The 19552-nt window shown below is 36.3% G+C and overlaps 1 protein-coding gene across 2 annotated transcripts in view; it reads right to left on the bottom strand.

Moving 5' to 3' along the window:
• The window catches only part of LOC134754232 (carboxyl-terminal PDZ ligand of neuronal nitric oxide synthase protein), a 215009-nt gene extending 202962 nt beyond the window's left edge, over window positions 1-12047 (bottom strand). The window contains exon 1 of one of the 2 annotated variants that reach the window (XM_063690410.1): window positions 11738-12047. The gene's annotated coding sequence lies outside the window, so the exon portion shown is untranslated. The remainder of the gene's footprint in view (window positions 1-11737) is intronic. The other variant, XM_063690411.1, reaches the window with a different exon arrangement.
• Window positions 12048-19552: the final 7505 nt, after the last annotated feature.

The raw sequence follows: 19552 nt of genomic DNA, 5'->3' as shown, positions 1-19552 counted from the left end.
TACATTTGTATGTTCTACTTAAAGATAAATTATACTAACAAATTTTTTAAACTCAATCTGTAACGAATTATTTTATATTTCAGTCTATATCATACTTTATTGGGATTCGTGGTTATAAAAGACAAAACAATTATCTGGGTGTGGGCTTGTGAAGTAATGAATCAAATCTGCCGTTACAACCAGTACGAGGGGTAGAACTGCTCGCACCAAGGTCGTTGGTACGACGCTTGGGCCCAACTTATAGGCTTTTGTAAAACACGAGTACATACCAAATATGGAAAGGGCACCTGCCCACCTGTACATGTTTTGGCTCGTCTTTAGCAAATAGGTTTATATTCAACTTTACAAATCGTTAGTTGCCGCCAGTTGTATTTATGTTGACGACTTGTGTGTTTTCAATACAATATAAGATCAAATAGGTATTTGTAATTGGAAACATTATGGTAACTATCTGTTATTGCTAACTTCTGCTTGCATGGACGGCGTCGATTACGCTTGCTACAATCCGGTCTACTGCCCTTTTTGATTTGGCGTGGCAGAATCGATGCCATATTTAATTGAGTTCGTTGTAGCGGAGAGCAACCCTGCATCCGCGTCTTTCTAGCAAAAGTAGAAACCGTTAACAGCTAAGTTAGACAGATTATACAACTAATATATGAAATTTATCTCACAACCGAACACAACTACCTAATATCCCTCACATCAGCGGTTCGCTGCCTCCTGCATCTTACTCATGACGCACGACGCACGTGCATTTAAACCGGTTATAAGAGCGGGGGCGCTCGGAATTCTGGAGCTACCGGCTGAGCCGTCGGGTGTTGCACCCGACCATCATATATTGAGATTTTCGCCAGTCACGCTATTACAGCATAAGGCCCTGGCTTAACTGGCCAAGTAATAGCCGGACCCAACCATAGTGACTCAGCGGGTTCAGCTAGAGTGCTTCCCGAGTTTGAAATATTAGGAAATTAGATTATGTGAATCGATAGAGGGCCACAGGAAATTACTGAAATTATATAGAAAAGGCTGCAGATATTTTGACAGCACATGCAGTGCCAGTGTTATTTATACGTCATAATTTCATAGAAGTTTGACGTTTAAAATAACAACTGCACTGCTGCGCTTTGAGGTAGATTTAAAGAGAGCCTTTACGAGTTGGTGTGGTGAAAAAGATATTTTTTTTAGTTATCATGGTTTGCCATGAATTACAAACCTCACTGTGAGCCGAAGGTTACCACTGAACCGTCTACACAAAATAACTTTTTTAAGGTTCCGTAGTCAACTAGGAACAGGAAGGAAAAATGCAATAAAGCTACATCCAGTTCCAGTCCATATATTCCCATAACTACATTCGTAACACCTGAATAATAATTATTTATGTGTTGTAGCCGTTATTCGCGCTACACGCCACGCCGTCCGTTACAAATAACTAATTGTAGGTATTTCGATAGTAACATACCTACATATTAGTGCGTTTTCAACTCAAATCTAGACGAAACACCCCTTGGCAGGGTGCCTCGTGGTTGTCATAGAATGTGACAGCAAGCGAGTTGGCAAAAGTGTGGGTTTTATAAGAGAGCCGTCGACGGTATTGTAAGGATTAGGCAAAGTGGGAGCTAAAGGAAATGAATGGAAAGAAAAGACGGCTTATCCCAGCAACAAGAAAAGTACCTTGACAATATAAAACAACCGCTATGTTGTTGAAATGGATTGTGAAATCCAATTGGAAAAGTAATTATTTATTAAGTATTTTGCTGGAATATTGCTAATTCAAATGGGAATCAAATAGGGACAATTCAGTCTAGAACAATTAATCCTAATTAATTCGGAACAGAATAATGGTAGTTTATATAAATCCACAAATCAGATCAAATTAGTAGTAGCGAACATTGGATCAAATTTCAGAACCAAATTTGATTGTATTGGGAATAATAGATGTTGAGAAACGACGGAATGAGAACGCGGATGTATTGCGAATTTTCAACTCGATTTTGACAGTTTTATATAACGTCCAGTCAAAAATAAGAAGTAAATCGAATATAAATTCACTAGACTCCTATTCATACACGTAGGTATTCATAAACATCCTAGTTATGTGATTTATTTGTGATAAGTTGATAACATTTAGTTAAATTCTAATTCTAGCATAAATTCTAAAGGGGCCCACTGACTATCTGTCCGCCGGACGATATCGGCCTGTCAGTTGTTCGGAACTGTCAAATTTTTGTTCTGACAGGCCGATAATCGTCCGGCGGACTGATAGTCAGTGGGCCCCTTTAACAGTTGTTAAATGAATCGTCCTATGCGGGAAAGGCGGGCCGCGTAAAGATAAATTAAAATGAGCAACTAGCGAGAGCTTCACAATAAAATAAACCTTGTTCCAGGTACAGTCCTTGTCAAATATATGTATGCATATCTCGACTTAATGCTATGGCATATGGTGTGATTTTGTTACCACGATTTTGAGACCGACTCCATCTGCCTAAATGTAACCTTGCTCCCCTTTTGAGATTATGCGTCACGAAACAATAAAGGCAAGTTAAATTAAAGCACATCGAATGTACCGTTACGATGCTTGAAAGACGACAGACAGCCGCCGGCGGCGTAATATACCATATAAAAATGTCACCGCAATCGAAATCTATTGAAAATGTGTTCGTAAAGGAAATAGGTTTACGAGAAATATTCAAATTTAGAAAAAGCTGCAGTGTGGTCTCGAATATGAGCTATTAGGATTCGTTTTGATTAGGTCAACACTTTTGTGGGCATATAATAACGGAACCCTTATAAGATCACTTTGTTGTCCGTCCGTCCGTCCGCCCGTCTGTCAAGACCATTTATCTCGGGAACGCGTGGAGGTATCGAGTTGAAATTAAAACCATATACTCAATATGTCCCTTGATGTAAAAAAACTTCAGTTAACGTAAAAAAAAGATACGGCCGTTTATGGCGCAAAAAACGCACATTTCGACACTCGCGTTGGAATCAAAATTTAAAGGATACTTCCCGTTGACTTAGAACTATGAAACTTGGCAAATAATATCTTCATACACTCACTACAAGTACAGGAAAAAATCTAAAAACTATAAAATTGTAAAAAAACAACATTCCTTATTAATTAATAAGGAATAAGTTATACGGAACCCTCGGTGGGCGAGTCCGACTCGCTCTTTTCCGGTTTTTTTAATAAAAACTAATATTCAGAACTTAACTTACCTAAGCAGTAGGTAGAAAATATTCTAGGCTTTCCATTGGCTAGTAAATTTGTTACATACATTATTTAGACAGAGTGGTAAATAGGAATTGAAAGAGTAAAGAGAAATACTTTTTAAGGCCATACAAGAAAGCATTCTGTAAAAATTGCTTTTCTTCAAATACATTATTAGTAGATATATCTACTTAGGTAGCATTTTGTTCCATTAAAATAAAATTAAAAATTTTAATAATAATATTAAATTAAAATATTTAATTGTATTCCAGACGAATTTAAATCCTTTGATGATATCAAATTAAAAAAGAAAATAAATGAATGGTTACTGCATAGAATGTTTTACACAGTTAATGACTTTTTAAATAATAAAGGGTGCTTATAATTAAATACTATTATAAAAAAATAATGTATCTACTTTAAATTGATTGTCAATTACCTAGTCTTAGTTATTAATTATTATGCTTAGCCAAATGTAATTATGTTATAATAGGTACTAATTATGTCATCTTTTGACATTAAATATTATTTTTAGCTTTAAATAACAAATATTGTAGTTACGCCATTTAGATGGTAGGCTATGGTTTTAGTACCTATGAAATGTAACACCTTTTTTTCATACCCATAGTCACAATAAATACAATTATTATGATTATGATTATTAAAAATTTAATATTTGATTATCAAAAAATGAAAATTTCAATGGTTATAATATGGTTAATATATGGTTATGTAGAATGGTTATATATGGTTATGGTGGTTATGGTTACAATGAAATGAATCAATTATGCATACATAATTAACGGCATTAATTATGAGGATGATTTCACACAAAATTACTCGTAATATAAATTAATTTATTAAATCTAAGATCAAATATTATAAAATTTATAAATATCTAATAACTGATGAAATAAAACTATGAAAACGGACAGGATCAGCCACATCTTGAAGCGTGTTTCTATAAAAACATATTAAAAGCCAATGAAGAAGATGTCACAATTCCTAAGGCCTGTAAAATGCAATACCCCTATACAGATTGCAGGAGTGTACAGGCTGGACTGTGAGTGTGGTCTATCATATGGGGCAGACGAAACGAAGCATTTCCACTCGGGTGAAGGAACACATAGCTAATGTCAAGCACCGTCGACCTAGGTCTACAGTCTGGGAGCATGTCATGGATAAAGTCAATCACTCAATAAAGTTTGATAAGCCTCTGGTTCTTGCCAAGAAGAAGCGATACAAACCCAGAATGCTCCGCGAGGCCATTGAGATTAAGAAATATCCAAACTTTAATAGGGAAGATGGCTTTCCTCTACCACCAGCTTGGGATCCGGTAGTCCATCTAATAAAAGAGCAAGCGAGACATAGACTGTGAGACCTTGGTGTTGGATGATGTTGGACATTCTGAGTATAATATGTTTTGAAAAGATGTGTCCCGCCGAGTTTATTGCCGGTCCCATATTGGGATACCCTCCTACAATTTAGGAGGGAATTAAATCTTCTCGGGTCCGAGGTGTAGGGTTGGAGCCGGCGTAGCTTTATCGCGTATATATATATATATATATACACAATGTGGAAGTTGTAGCAAATATACGCGGGTGACTGAGGAAAAACTACAAAGTGCAAAAATACCCACATACAAAAAATAATGATAGATCAAGATTAAGTAAACATATATATATACACTGTGGGTATTTTTGTGGCTATATATCTTTACTTGAAAAAAAAAAATAGTTTTTGCATGTACCTACAACCAGCCAGTTTATAATCTATAATGGTTCATTATTTTTTGTATGCGGGTATTTTTGCACTTTGTAGTTTTTCCTCAGTCACCCGTTGACCACGAACGCTGTAACGGGTTCGAAACGTCGGGATGTATTATAAATTCAATATACGCGATATAATCCGTTTTCATAGTTTTATTTCATGTGTTAATTAGTCAAAATAAAATAAAGGTTACACAGGCAAAGCGAAGACCTTCTTCATTATCATCCCTTGGGTCATTTAATTTCTCATGTTGGCATGTCATTGTCACTAGCAAGCCCCGACTAATAAATCTCAGAGTGGCTTAGCCTTAGCAATAAATTTATCGTGTAACTCAAGCACAGACATGAAGCTTTAATAGATTTTATTATATAAAATTACAAAAGATTTGCTTGCCATCAGGTGCTGTCAATTGGATTGTATTGTTGCTATTTGGTATTTCTTAATTATTTTAAAATGAGCTTCTGGTATATAAAAATCTGAGCGACGTAAGTGCTGTCACAATAGTGCTTTAGCAGGCCTCCTTCACTCGCTCAAGGCCACGAGCTATATGCCTACCGCTCGGCGTATCGTCGACGATATAACCGACAGAGGGCCGCCGAACGCCCGCCTGAGCGCTCGCACCGCACGTTTCCTGCGCTTACGCTTTGAAATGCCGAAACCACGTAATTATTGTGCAGAGGATGGATGTAAAAGTCAAAAAACAAAAGAAAATTTGTCGTTTTTTTCATTTCCGAGAGACGAAGAAAAGTGGGTAGTATTTTAAATCTATCTTTATGAATTTTGTCACCATTTATTTCTTTGAACATAAGTAGATAAATCGTAAATTAAGGAGTTTTTTGAGTCAGGTATTATAAGTGTTGTTTTTAAATATTTGATTGACTAATAAAACATATGGTTGATTCGTAACATTCGTTTTATTACAATAATAACATAAGTAACAGTACAACCCTAGCGCATTCTTACGATGACGCGTTGGCACGTGACTCGCACGGCGAGCAAGGCAGTCTCGACTCTTTGTGCGCGTACTTATGGTACATTTCTTCTCGTCCTGAGCAGCAGGTATTATTATTAAGATTTTGTAGGCTATTATAGCGTAGGTATTTTCGCTTTTGTATGGGAATGATGTATCTGTTACGTAGTAACTATTTATTAATCTGTGGCTTTAGTGAGTTTAGTGTGAAAAACCGTGGTTTTAGTGACATAGTCTCATCGTTTTTTTTTTTACTGTAGGGATAATTCGATTAATTTTAAAACCTCTGCCTCCAACTTCTATATCTATACAAGTATACCTAATTTCAAATGCCATGCCCCAATTCCACTTAAAACTGCACAGAGAGAACCATAATGTTGGTCTATTTTTTTAATAATTGCTTTACAAGGTCTGTTCTTCAAAGTCAGCATGTGGTGGTATTACCTACAGTGAAGTAAAGTCGTGTACCTATCTTTTGTTTCTGTTTTGTACGCCGCAAAAAAGGTTTTGCCACTACTCGTATTGTTTACGCCTAATGAAGGACAAATGGAATCGGGCCGTGGCATTTGAAATTAGGTATAGTACTTACCTAATTTAAAAAGTTTAATTTTGCTCGTGTTGTACGGTTTGAATTTTTAAAACATTGCACCACCTCATAAAAATAATAAACGGTGTCGTAAACTGTTTAAATTAAATGTCTTATTTTTAGCTTTATATCTATTTATTGGTAATAGTTATAGTCGTTCGATTTGTAGCTGGCCCCGACCGGCTAATCCTTTGTCTACTGGTCTATTGGATCGTTCATTGTCTTTGTCTATTTTCTAATTGGCACCTGAGCGCGGGCTAGTCCAACGCTCAAAAAACCAGTGTAGGTGCGCTCTCTGATAACACGCCTTTGTTACGCATCTCGATGACACATTTTAGACTGGTTCTGTAGCGTTCGACTCGCTGGCACTCAGTAACCGTAGAGGGACCACACACAGCCTCGCAAAATATATTTCCATTAGTCCATTTTGAATCTTATTCCAATTACTATAGAGTCGTAATTCAATAACCGGTTAAAGCGACCCAACCTTTTTTTATGCAGTTAAGTAGCACGTGCGGTTTTACTTAACAATAGACAGAGGATTAGCCGTTCGTGGTTAGCTACAAATCGAACGACTATACTTACATTTCAAGAAAAATGCAGCGCATGGTTATTGACACAAAGTAGATTGAGTCTGCTTACATATATGTCTGTGACAAAACGACTTTATATAGCGATACACAGCATCACAAATGACACAAGTCCAGTAATAATTTTAGATAAAGGGTCACTTGAAATCATGAATATATTCATGATGTAATTAATTGAATATACCATCACCTTGGCCATTTGAAACTACGAGAGTGAAAAAGCATCAGACTCGTTTTCAGACTTTTTCAACCAAAAGGTACCACATTGTCGCTTGTCGATAATGTTAATTTCAAATTGAAGCTATATGGAAAAAGCGTCTTATTGACAACCGAGAATAAGTACCCTTTTGGTTGAGAATGGCACCAATGTTTAATTTTAACACAATGGATTAAATTGAAACATTTTCGTCACACTCGTATGATATTGGATCGCGTCGACTAAGTTGACTTCTGACAAAAAAAAACTATCTAGCTTGTTTTCCAACATTTGGCTATAGGTACTCCGCCTGTATTGGACCATTTGGACCATCCATAAACTACCCTGTAACTGCGAATACATTAAATTAAGGACACAAGACATCGAAGTTTTCTATGGGATAACCATGTTTCGAGGTTATTAATGTTGTGAGATGGTATATATCTGGCACACATGTACCGCGTTAAGTATGGCCAGATATGTAATATACACCGTGTTTATTATTTTATCATTTATTTTCATTTTAATGCATATTAATAAATTACTCAACCTACATTTCTTACTAGTCAAATTAAATAGTTTCTTTTCTCGAACTGTCGAAACGATTAGCCACTGGATTTTATAAATTCAGTGCATATAAATATGAAAACTGCACAAGTGACGTCACGGTCAAGACACCTGCATACTGTTTTTAGTTATATCCAATTTATTAAATATAAATTGTGTCAAATAACTGCTGTCTACGTTTTTGTAATAATTATCTGATGTTTAATACGTGCATGGTGTGAAATAATTTATTTGACAGGCAACATCCCTAAGTATTCAATGCAGTCTAACTGGATCTATAGGTAAGATCTAAACAAATAAACAGCCCCACGCATAAAACGTCCTTATTTGCCTCGTTGTTCCTTCGGAAGGAACCATTGTCGAGTAACGGCATCGTTAAGGTCTTAAATATTCGACGAATTTTGAGAGACACGGTGTATTTTCATTCGCCCGGAATTCGTTAACTTTAATTTTATTTCCTCGTCTATGGACAATTAGCTAGTTGATATAGATAAAATTTTCTCTACTGAGCTCGTTCAATTACCTGTACTAACAATGGCATTCTGTTAAACAAAAGCCATTATGTCTTTTGAGCATGTGAGCGCGTGGCCATTGTGCCTGAGCGCGTGGCCATTGTGTGTGAGCCTCAGGCACAAAGGCCACGCGCTCACACAAAATAAATAATGGCTTTTGTTTAACAGACTGCCATTGTAAATGAACGAGCTCAGTAGAGAAAATTTTATCTTTACAAGTTAATTTCTTAGGTAACGTAACGGGTTTGGCTTAGTCGGTAACACTACCTATGAAGCTCATGGGTTCGGATCCTGATAAGGTGTATTCAGGTAATTTTTAAATTCAAATTGGATTGTAGTTGCAGGCGTCCTAAGGCCGGGGGCCGCTTGTTTGCCATGGAAAGTTACCATTACCGGAATTGCCCGACATTTTGAAATATTCAGATATACCCAAATACATGTGTATTTTTTATAATTTACATAATAACTGATTTACATTAATTCGTTATTTATTTGTGTTATACCCATGTGATTGCTTCTGACAAAATACGACAGACTTTTGAATATTCTTAGGTACCTACCTATAATTGTTTATACTAAACGTACAGAGTAAGAAACACTAATATTTCTGATCACGACTTATGAATCATTGTGTAAAAAGATCAAACAATCTTATTTTTAGTAGTTTTAGTCAAAAAAGGTATTTTTTTCTGACCCCTATTTTACCTTACTCTGAAGCTTGGTCACATTAAAACAGGATATCTAATACGAGTGTAAGCAGTCTCTTACAAGACAAATTGAAGTTCCTAATAAGTGCGCCAAAGGTAGAACTAATAACAGACTGTTCAATATTTAATAATAATATATTATTTATTATTAAAAAAAAGTTAATTTCGTGAATTCCCTTTGACGTAATTGTTTGATTCTCTGAATTGTTTTATCAAACAACATAAGTAAATCTTGAAGATTACTAAAATCATTTTTTTATTATCAATATCTATAGAATTATTCTAGCAGTACCAACCATAATTGCTTTTTTAGGGTTCCGTACCCAAAGGGTAAAAACGGGACCCTATTACTAAGACTTCGCTCTGTCTGTCTCTCTGCATCTGTCAGTCCTACTGTCACCAGGCTGTATCTCATGAACCGTGATAGCTAGACAGTTGAAATTTTCACAAATAATGTATTTCTGTTGCCGCTATAACAAGAAATAATAAAAACAGAATAAAATAAATATTTAAGGGGGGCTCTCATACAACAAACGTGATTTTTTTGCCGTTTTTATAGATAATGGTACGGAACCCTTTGTGCGCGAGTCCGACTCGCACTTGGCCGGTTTTTAATTATATAAACACGAGTTGGACGAATTCATCTAACTATTAATAGTACATACGTAAATTATTATATAATTATTGACATATTAAACGTATTACCTAAAGCCTAACATCTGCAACCAACAGATTTTATAAGCCCACTTACAACTCTTTGGACTTATTGTTGAATGAAAACGGTAAGATAATGATCTCCTATTCTTGTCAAATAAATGACATCGAAATATAATTTGTTTGCGTTTTCTTTGAAAACTCGCAATAAATAACATCCCTTTCTATTTTCGAAGTTTATTACTGCTAAGCTCCATGGGGATTTCTCAAACAACTTTGTAGACTCGATACTCAAAATTTAATTTATAAGCCTTTGTGTTTTAAGCCTAAAGTGGTTCTTTATGTCTCTTCGGTTAAATTTATTTGAGTGGCCCAATATAAATGTCTCTCGAGCTTTAAAAATTGTTGATGGTGTTAATTAAAGCCTACCTACGTAGTAGTGTAGGTAAGTAATATACTAAGGATGTCAGAAATTATGCAAAACTGAAGCTTATCACTTTGAAACAAAGTTCAAAATCATGTGGGAAATATATTCCCTCTGCTTTATAGGCTTTTATTTCGGTAAACAATACATTCCAAACCTATGCATAAGTTATATTATTACTGTAATATAACTATAATACATATAAATTCTGAAGGGTGAAAGTATGATTCACACTTTTTTCCTTATTTTTCACCTAAACTATGTAGGTCCTTGAATGTCAATAAATCAAGTTAGTTCTTGTGATAAAATGCACTGTCATGCAATTTTATTATCATATCATCGTTCCTCTTTCCTATGGAATTTACAATTATTAAACATAAGAATGATAAGGTATGTCTATTGACTAATGCATTTAATGAAGCATTTAATACATCAAAAACAATCACAACGCATAGCGTTTATTAATCTTATAATTTTTATGATTTAATGTTATCGTTATTAAGAGTTCAATGAATTATCAATCAAACCTAAAAAAAAAAAAAACTCCTGCCAAACTATTCGTAATTCTGGATATAAGTCGGAGCCGGAAGACGGGCGTCACAGTCGCGCACAATGACATGGTCAATATTGCGCTTGTAGAATTATGCATTATGCGTTACTTATGTACCTAGGTACGTAGGTACCTACCTATAATTTGCATCTTCACCAGATACCAAGCTAAACATGAACGTATGAAAAGTGAACGTTTTAGGTTAAGAGATGCAAAGTTAACGGTTTTACAGTTAGCTTACTCATAAGAGTATGGCTCTTTTAATTAGAAATGTAGTTATGTAAAACCTAAAAATTACTCATACCCATAGGATTACGATTAAAGTCATGCTTTGTGATCAGTGGTGATTAAATCTACTCAAAAAGAATTCGCTAAGCAATACAACTAAAAATGATACATTTAAGAACAATGGTTCTAGCTGTTCTAGCGCAAAAGCTGGGTTTAAGTCAAGAACAACAACAACTAACCGCTCTAAACTTGTTCAACTCGCCCCCGTAACAACTGCTCGTTATGAAATGGCTACTAATTTGTTTTCATTAGCTGCAATAGACCTAAGCGGACGACACACGGGACTTTATTTACACTTCACAGTTCTTGAAATTGAAGTGCAATACATTCAAGGAGGTTCCCGTTGCACAACATAAGACAATCAAAGTAATGCGATAGGCAGGTGACAATACTGACAATTTGACAATAGCTTTGTGAGTGTCCGGCGGGCAGGTTCCGAGAATCAACTTATTAAATAAGTTCTTTGTTAAACCTGCGATCGCCGCCTGCGAACCGGGAATGCAACTCGACCGCTCCGCGCTCGGACAATAAAATACACATAGACCACACCAAGGAATGGACATTGATTAGTCATCAACTGATTACCATCTATTTACTTTACATCGCACTCTTCGCAGAAGTCTCGACTTGACCCGAACACAGAATGAATGAAGCGTTTATTACACTGCACATGTTCAAAAATAGATACAATTCAAGAAAAGTCCGTTTAACTTACCGGTTTAGCGCAAGCTTCGTTCAGTCATGGTCATGCCTGCGAGCTTACACAACACCAATAGTTGTTAACTTTGTTCAAGTTTGTCGAAGTTATCACTGAAACATGATGTCAACTCTCTTAAAAAGTACATTAATGGTCATTAGGAAGTAAATCGATTCCTGCTGAAGTTATAATCGAGATATTTTTTGTTTCAAACAGGTTTTGAGCGGCAGAAAGCGAGTTTAAGTTTGTGGCGGCGCGGGGAAACGGGACACGGCCGCCCGAAGGAAGGTGGCGCGCGATATGACGGGTGTCGGCGCGGGTCGGCCCGTGGCCCGCGGTGGGCGCTTGCCGGCGCCGGAGCGGCAACGTCGCGCGCAAAGCCTCTTCCATAACACCATGGCATCATTGTTTCATCATAGATAAACGGCTCCCGTAGGAAGACGTTTAGAAACACCGCGCCGCTCTAAACGCACGGCCCGCATCAACTTCCAACTTTCAAAGCTCCGGCTTGGGACACCTTCATATACCTATCTATCCAACAGACATAATATATATAACGGCGGGTACCTACCTAAAGTAAAATTTAAGTAGGTACATAAGTAAGTACCTGTTTTTTAGCTCCAAAAATATTTTCTTCGGAAAGATGACTGTGAGAGCTTTCTGCAGACCTTCTGTCTTATTAAATTCTTGTAATATTATTATCTTCATTGTTCCAATGTTCTAAAACAATAATTACATTATGACATCAGTGCTTGATAGGTAACTCAATATGCCTATTACCTCGGCCACTTACTCGACGAGTGGCATGGGAAATAGCGAGGGAAGTAGGCAGGCAGAGACGTAGTGATGGCCGCATACTGCCCTGCATAGTTGCATACTTCCGTTCCGTCACTACTTCCCATACCACTCGTCGAGTATGTGGCCGGGATATAATGTTAATGGATATCCCAAATAGTCCTCAAAATTACTATAAACAGCCCTGCCCATGATTATGGGACCGCGACCTGACGCAGCCCATAAGACGACCGACAGTCTGAGAAGGCCACCCCAACGTCGCAAATACAGACGTTTGTGGAAGACGAGTATTTTATTAATGGATATGGCCGCTTACCAAAGTTTATACTTTTTTTTCCCGTTTGTTATTATATAGTTAAGTACTAAATAAAACCTTTTCACTTCTCATGCTCTAAAAGTGCTTCATATTAGACTTGCAAAGCGGGGCAAAAATGTATACATATTTTTGATTTCGCCTACATTTACTCCCGAATCGAATCAGAATTCAATAAATCTGCCCGGAATACCGCTTTCGCCTCCCCAATTGACTCAGAATACAATTAATCTACCCGGGAAAAACATAGCTCTACATATTAAAAATTGTACCAATTGTACTTTTAATATTTCATAAAATATAAAATAAGTACCTTCCTGTTGTTTTTTTTTTTATTCAAAGTGAAAAGTAGAGTGTATAACTCGGTAATAAAACCCATTTTAACCTCGCTGTGCCTATCGACCCTCGCCGTTCCGGCTCGTGTAGCTATATATGCACAGCACACCTCGCCTAAAATGGATCGTTTCATTCCCTAAGTCATACAATCTACTATTTATGGCTTATAACAGCTGCATTCTTATTTACTGCTTCGGAGTTCTAGGTTCGTTTAGTTTACCTAGTTCGCATACCAATACTATATAGCACAACAAAGGAAATTATCTCTTTGTGTGATTAGTCAGCAAGTTCCGGTGCGTCACGCGGTCGGCTGACCAAGAGGTGGCACAGCTCAGCACAGCATTTACAAGTATTTTTATACAATATACATTGAAAACTATAATACTCAAAATCGGCTTATTTTTTGGTATGGTGCCTTAGACAAATAACAACTAATAACACCTCTTGTTGCGTAGGGGGTCATAATAATTGAAAAAACCGGCTAATGCTAGCGGGTCGTTGTCGTCGTCGAGTCCCTAGCACTTATTCCACATTGCGAATTTAAACTTACAAATAGGTATGTAGGTACAAAAGCAGTTAAAAAGTTGGTTAAGCAAATTTTCGACGCATGTCACTCAGAAAATGTACTTACTTATATACTCATTCATTTATTTATTTACTGCAATCCATGGTACATGTATATAGGTGTATTGATCATTTTAATTGTAACAGCATGGACCCTGAATAGGGTATAGCAAGATAATCTTAATAACTAAATACTTAAAAGAACTTTACAAAACTTAACATAACATAGATTTGATTAATTTTTAAATTAAATAATCCAAATATACTTCCGATGACATTTACAATACATTATCAATTAAAATAATAGTTATTCAATATAAATAGCAATCATTAAAACTTACTACTTATCTATCTTCTATGATCCCAGAGTGCTCAGTATACTCGACTCTAAGAACTGGCTGATAGATAATAGTACATTTCGATGCTAGTGCGGAAAGTATGTCATTACTGAAGAATGACATATCCGCACGTGTATCGAACGACGTTTTTTAATACAGTTGCGAAAAAATAAGAAAAGCAACAAGTAAGGAATGGAAGTCGAAACTTTTATATTATTAATTCTGTGACATCATTGACATTCCCATTATAAAGAGGTGTTTTTATAATAGCTTTTATTCGACTAGAATAGATTTTGTTATTATTATTAAACCCACTTCAATGAAAGTTTTTTTTTTCAAATGCATGTTCTATAAGACAGAAACAATTGTAAATATTAAAACATTGTACTATTATTACCTAAATAACGTTATTTACGATTATTTGTGTATCGTATATTTATAAAAACAATATCGAATGTTGCCTTTGGAAACTTAAAACATTCTTGCAGTAAGAAAATACGCCTCTTCTTTGACAGGCGTTCCGTTCCATTCGCAGACAACTCATTAAGTACGGTATTTCAACATTAAAAATAATCGTGTTATAATACTTATAATGATGAAGAGGTAAGTAATAAAATATGAAATATGCATATTTTTCGTATTCTTACATTAACAGTAGGTTTTTATGTTGATTACGACGTTTAAAGGAAACTAATATTAACACTCATCAATATTTAGTCATGAATTGGAACAAGTAAAAATTTAAAAAAATTGGAAAAGTAAAAAGCACTAGTTCGCGAAAACCAACTTTCCGCACGCTAAACAGCCACGAAAGTAGCACTTTTTGAGCAACTGTATTAAAAAGTATTTTATGATGTCAATGAATTTTTTGCAAGTTAACAGATACCTATGTATATATAACGATGTACTTAACACGGATTTAGATTTTATAACTTCATGGTACTTAAGTATAAGTTTAGTTTTAAGATAGGTAGATTGTCTACCATAATTGTACGCCCTAGCAGGCAACTGTTGATACTTATTTTTTTTAATTACCACCTTTGTATGTACACAGTTATACAATAAAGAATATTCTATTCTATTCTATTCTTTTCTATAATCCCAAAACCTCCCTGGCAACGGGAATGCACTTATTTTTTAGCCAACCTGTATATGCACAACAAGTTGCATTTATAAAGTGTACAAGAGATAAGAAACGAAACCCCTAAGGGGGTTAAAAAGGGGATGGAAGTTTGTATGAGGTTTGAAAAAAAATTCAAGTCGGGACTTGAAACTTTGTATGTAGGCATATTATTAGAATACAGGAAAAGTAATTTCAGCGTTTTTCGAAATTCATCCCCTAACAGGGTTAAAAAGGGGTTGAAAATTTGAATCCATTACAAATGCTTTGAAATTATAGCCGATTACAAAAAAAAAGTGAATCCACGTTTTTGGAAATTCAACCCCTAGGGGGTTGAAAAGGGGATGAAAGTTTGTCTTGTGGTTCAAATTTTATTTTAAGCTAGGAACTTGAAACTTTGCAAAAAGGTATTATATTTAAAAACTAGAAAACTAATTACAGCGTTTTAAAAAGTTCATCCCTTAACACATTCACTGCCCCCAACGCACATGTGCGTTCACCGTCATACAAGTTTGTTCCTAGGCCACGCCCCCTGGCAGTGAATGCGTTAACCTTTTCGACGCCGCATCAAACACAAAAGCTGTCATCCAGACGCCGCGTCACCGAAGTGTCAAAACAAATTGAACTTTATGCATGTGCACGTAGGTCTACGAGTATGTTGCTCTGTGGTCTATGACCGATTAATCGGTCTTTGGCGTTGAACCTACGGTGCGTATATATCGGTCATTGGCGTCCAAAAGGTTAAAAAGGGTTAAAAAGGGGTTGAAATAGTGGTTTGTATAGGCTGCAGCTGTGGTACCATTACACGCAACGATCGTTCAATAGATTGAGTACAGTACAACAACGCGTTTCGTGCAGTGTTACGGCTACCGTGGCGGTGTACTGCATCTAGCATGTTCGCCGTGAACAGAGTTAATGACTTTTACGCTAAATTAATTTCAGCGTTTTTCGAAATTCATCCCCTAACAGGGTTAAAAAGGGGTTGAAAATTTGAATCCATTACAAATGCTTTGAAATTATAGCCGATTACAAAAAAAAAGTGAATCCACGTTTTTGGAAATTCAACCCCTAGGGGGTTGAAAAGGGGATGAAAGTTTGTCTTGTGGTTCAAATTTTATTTTAAGCTAGGAACTTGAAACTTTGCAAAAAGGTATTATATTTAAAAACTAGAAAACTAATTACAGCGTTTTAAAAAGTTCATCCCTTAACACATTCACTGCCCCCAACGCACATGTGCGTTCACCGTCATACAAGTTTGTTCCTAGGCCACGCCCCCTGGCAGTGAATGCGTTAACCTTTTCGACGCCGCATCAAACACAAAAGCTGTCATCCAGACGCCGCGTCACCGAAGTGTCAAAACAAATTGAACTTTATGCATGTGCACGTAGGTCTACGAGTATGTTGCTCTGTGGTCTATGACCGATTAATCGGTCTTTGGCGTTGAACCTACGGTGCGTATATATCGGTCATTGGCGTCCAAAAGGTTAAAAAGGGTTAAAAAGGGGTTGAAATAGTGGTTTGTATAGGCTGCAGCTGTGGTACCATTACACGCAACGATCGTTCAATAGATTGAGTACAGTACAACAACGCGTTTCGTGCAGTGTTACGGCTACCGTGGCGGTGTACTGCATCTAGCATGTTCGCCGTGAACAGAGTTAATGACTTTTACGCTAAATGCGTAAAAGTCACTGGTCGTTTGTTGGAAGAGTGAGCGACGAGCGAGTGAATCGACGAACAGCATTAGTAGTTAGTACACGAAACCTGCTACTGTATGAGCAAGGCTTTCGCTGCAACTATTTAATTAGTTTCATATAGTTGGTCAAGCAAATCTTGTCAGTAAATAAGAACAAAAAAAACTACACTCATCCATCTGAGTACCTGCACCAGTGCAAGAAAAAGTATATAATGTAATCTAATTTAATTTTCATCTTACACTAGTCACTGGTGCAGTCACAGGATAGGTGCGGATCATACTTAAATAGTTTAACGGTTGCGAGGTGGGAATGGAAGCGGAATGTGTACCAGCAGCAAAGGAAGGTGGTTTTCTAGAATGTAACTGAACGAATATGAGCTGCTCTTTCTCCTACCTCCCTTTTTTGTTAAGACCCGTTGGTGGGAGGCCGGGTACATGATCCGCCAGTTAGTGTGCTCCTCAAATCGAACGACGATAACTTCCATTGCTTTAAACTGGAACGGAGAGAAACCAAGTCCTGAGAAACCTAAACTAGAAATGTTATTTTTGGATAGTTTTAATAAAATAAAAAGTAATAGAGTTCGAACCAAAATAAAATGACACATTTATAGAAACAATTTTCATGATTATAGCTTTATCCTATGTTCGGGATTTATTTTCTATCTAGCGAAAATTGTTTAATCAGGTTTCGAATAGAGTCAACGTAATATTGCTGAAATAAAGTTATTTAATCACGTGCACACATGTGCAATCAGGATTAAGCGGAACCACGTCCGGAATTATTGTATTATGGACTGATTCGCCATGGACGACAGTGGCGCTCCGTATACGAACGCTTTTCTCGATGTTCTGAGTAATACCTACCGCGATAACCAAAAATGGAAATTCCGTTATCCTCTCTGACACTCTTGCGTATTCGGGTGATACAGGCATTTTCGCGGCAGCCTTTCTGACCACAAACGACAGTGGATATGCTGCTGGAGCTGCTGAGTTTAATAAATAGGACTTAAACCCGGTCCTTTTGCGCCAAAGAAGGGAGCGCCTGTTTTGAATACGCGGCAGTGACCAGTGACGCGAGTAAGCTGAGGCGGTGAGATCGGTGCTGGAGTCAAAAAGTTTTTTTCTGTAATTTGTAAAATATAATATAACCCACGGCCGATGTGACGCACTTGATGATGTGGCTTATATTGGTAACAAGTATGCAAATTTTCAGTCCCCCAAACTTTATAGTTTTTTGTAGAAAAAAAAAATGATCTTTCTTCAATTTTTTTCTAGCCTTGATTTTGACATGCATCGCGTATATTGTGCATGTAGTAAAGACAATTATATGACATTTATTATAGGATATATTGCTGTACAAAAAAATAAGAATACAAAAAAAACACGTCAGCGACACCTCCAAGTTCTTTTCCAAAGCTAGCCTCTTTAAATAAGCTACAAAATAAATGTATTTACTTAACTTTATCTGTGGTAGAGCAAGGTATTTCTTTGTTTAATTGAATATATCGCTATTCATTTTCTTGTTTAATTGTATTATTTTTATACATCAATATATCCTATAATTGAAGAAAAATATTGAAGAAAGATCATACTTCGTTTTATTTTTACAATAAAATGGGCGCTGAAATTTACTAAATTACTTGTTACTAATAAAAAGCATCGAAAAAAAAGTACAAGCCAAAACTCGCTGGTGGCAGATTCACTTAGCTTATCCTGGCATGGCCTTTGGAATAACACCCCAGAGTCCAGACCCACGTTTCACGTTCACCGCCAACAAAAACCGACCGCAATTTCAAAAACCACTGATCCCTCGCCTTAATTTCAGTCAAGTGAAATTGTCTGAAGTAATACAAGGTTTCGCTTTTATTCTTTCAACCCTTTGCACTAAATAAGAGTCTTTGTCATGATACGTCTGCAGTCCATAGAATGTACCGCAAGAATTATATTTGTAAGATACCTGAGGGTAAGAAAGGTATGGCCGTGTAATAGTTTGGTCATTTCACCTTATATTACAAAATGCTTAACACAACTGATATACGGCACTGGAGCAGAGCTGTAGTTAGCGCCTTGTAGGCTTTTCCATTAGCACCTACGTGCAGTTTTTGGTGGTTTAATATATTACAGGTCAAAAGTTTATGATTGTTTTGTATTTTATTATGATTAGTTTGTATTTTCTCGTGTATCTGTATTTGTATATTTATAGAGAATGTCTTTAGAACGTGTTATGAAACGAGATTTGTTAACAACAAAAGCTTTGTTAAAAATAGAAACTACTAATATGTAAACAAACGAACAAATTAGTTTAATGTTATGGAAGCTGATGCACTGGCGATTTTATGGAAACAAACCGCGTCATCACGTAAAAAAACCTGTGTTTAGTTCATTATTCGCTTAGCTAATTACCTGACTTGGAGAATGGTTGATTTATAACAAATCAAAATTATAGTCATAGTCTAACAGTTGATAACTACAATCTATCTATAGGTATATATCTATCTATATTCTTCATCAATTCTTCATCTATTCATCAACGCAGAGCCGAAACAACAAACACAACAGCTCGGACTGGGCATACCACACCTTAATGGTGGTTTTCTTTAGGCTATATCTCGTCTGCAATCGGTACGTGGGAGAATAACAGTCCTTATTGACAAGGGAAGCGATTTAGTAGCAG

The sequence above is a fragment of the Cydia strobilella genome, chromosome Z (assembly GCF_947568885.1).
Source record: "Cydia strobilella chromosome Z, ilCydStro3.1, whole genome shotgun sequence".
In the NCBI taxonomy this organism is placed as follows: Eukaryota; Metazoa; Arthropoda; class Insecta; order Lepidoptera; family Tortricidae; genus Cydia; species Cydia strobilella.
Note: the sequence above shows the minus strand (reverse complement) of the source record. Positions and strands in the feature narration are given on the sequence as shown.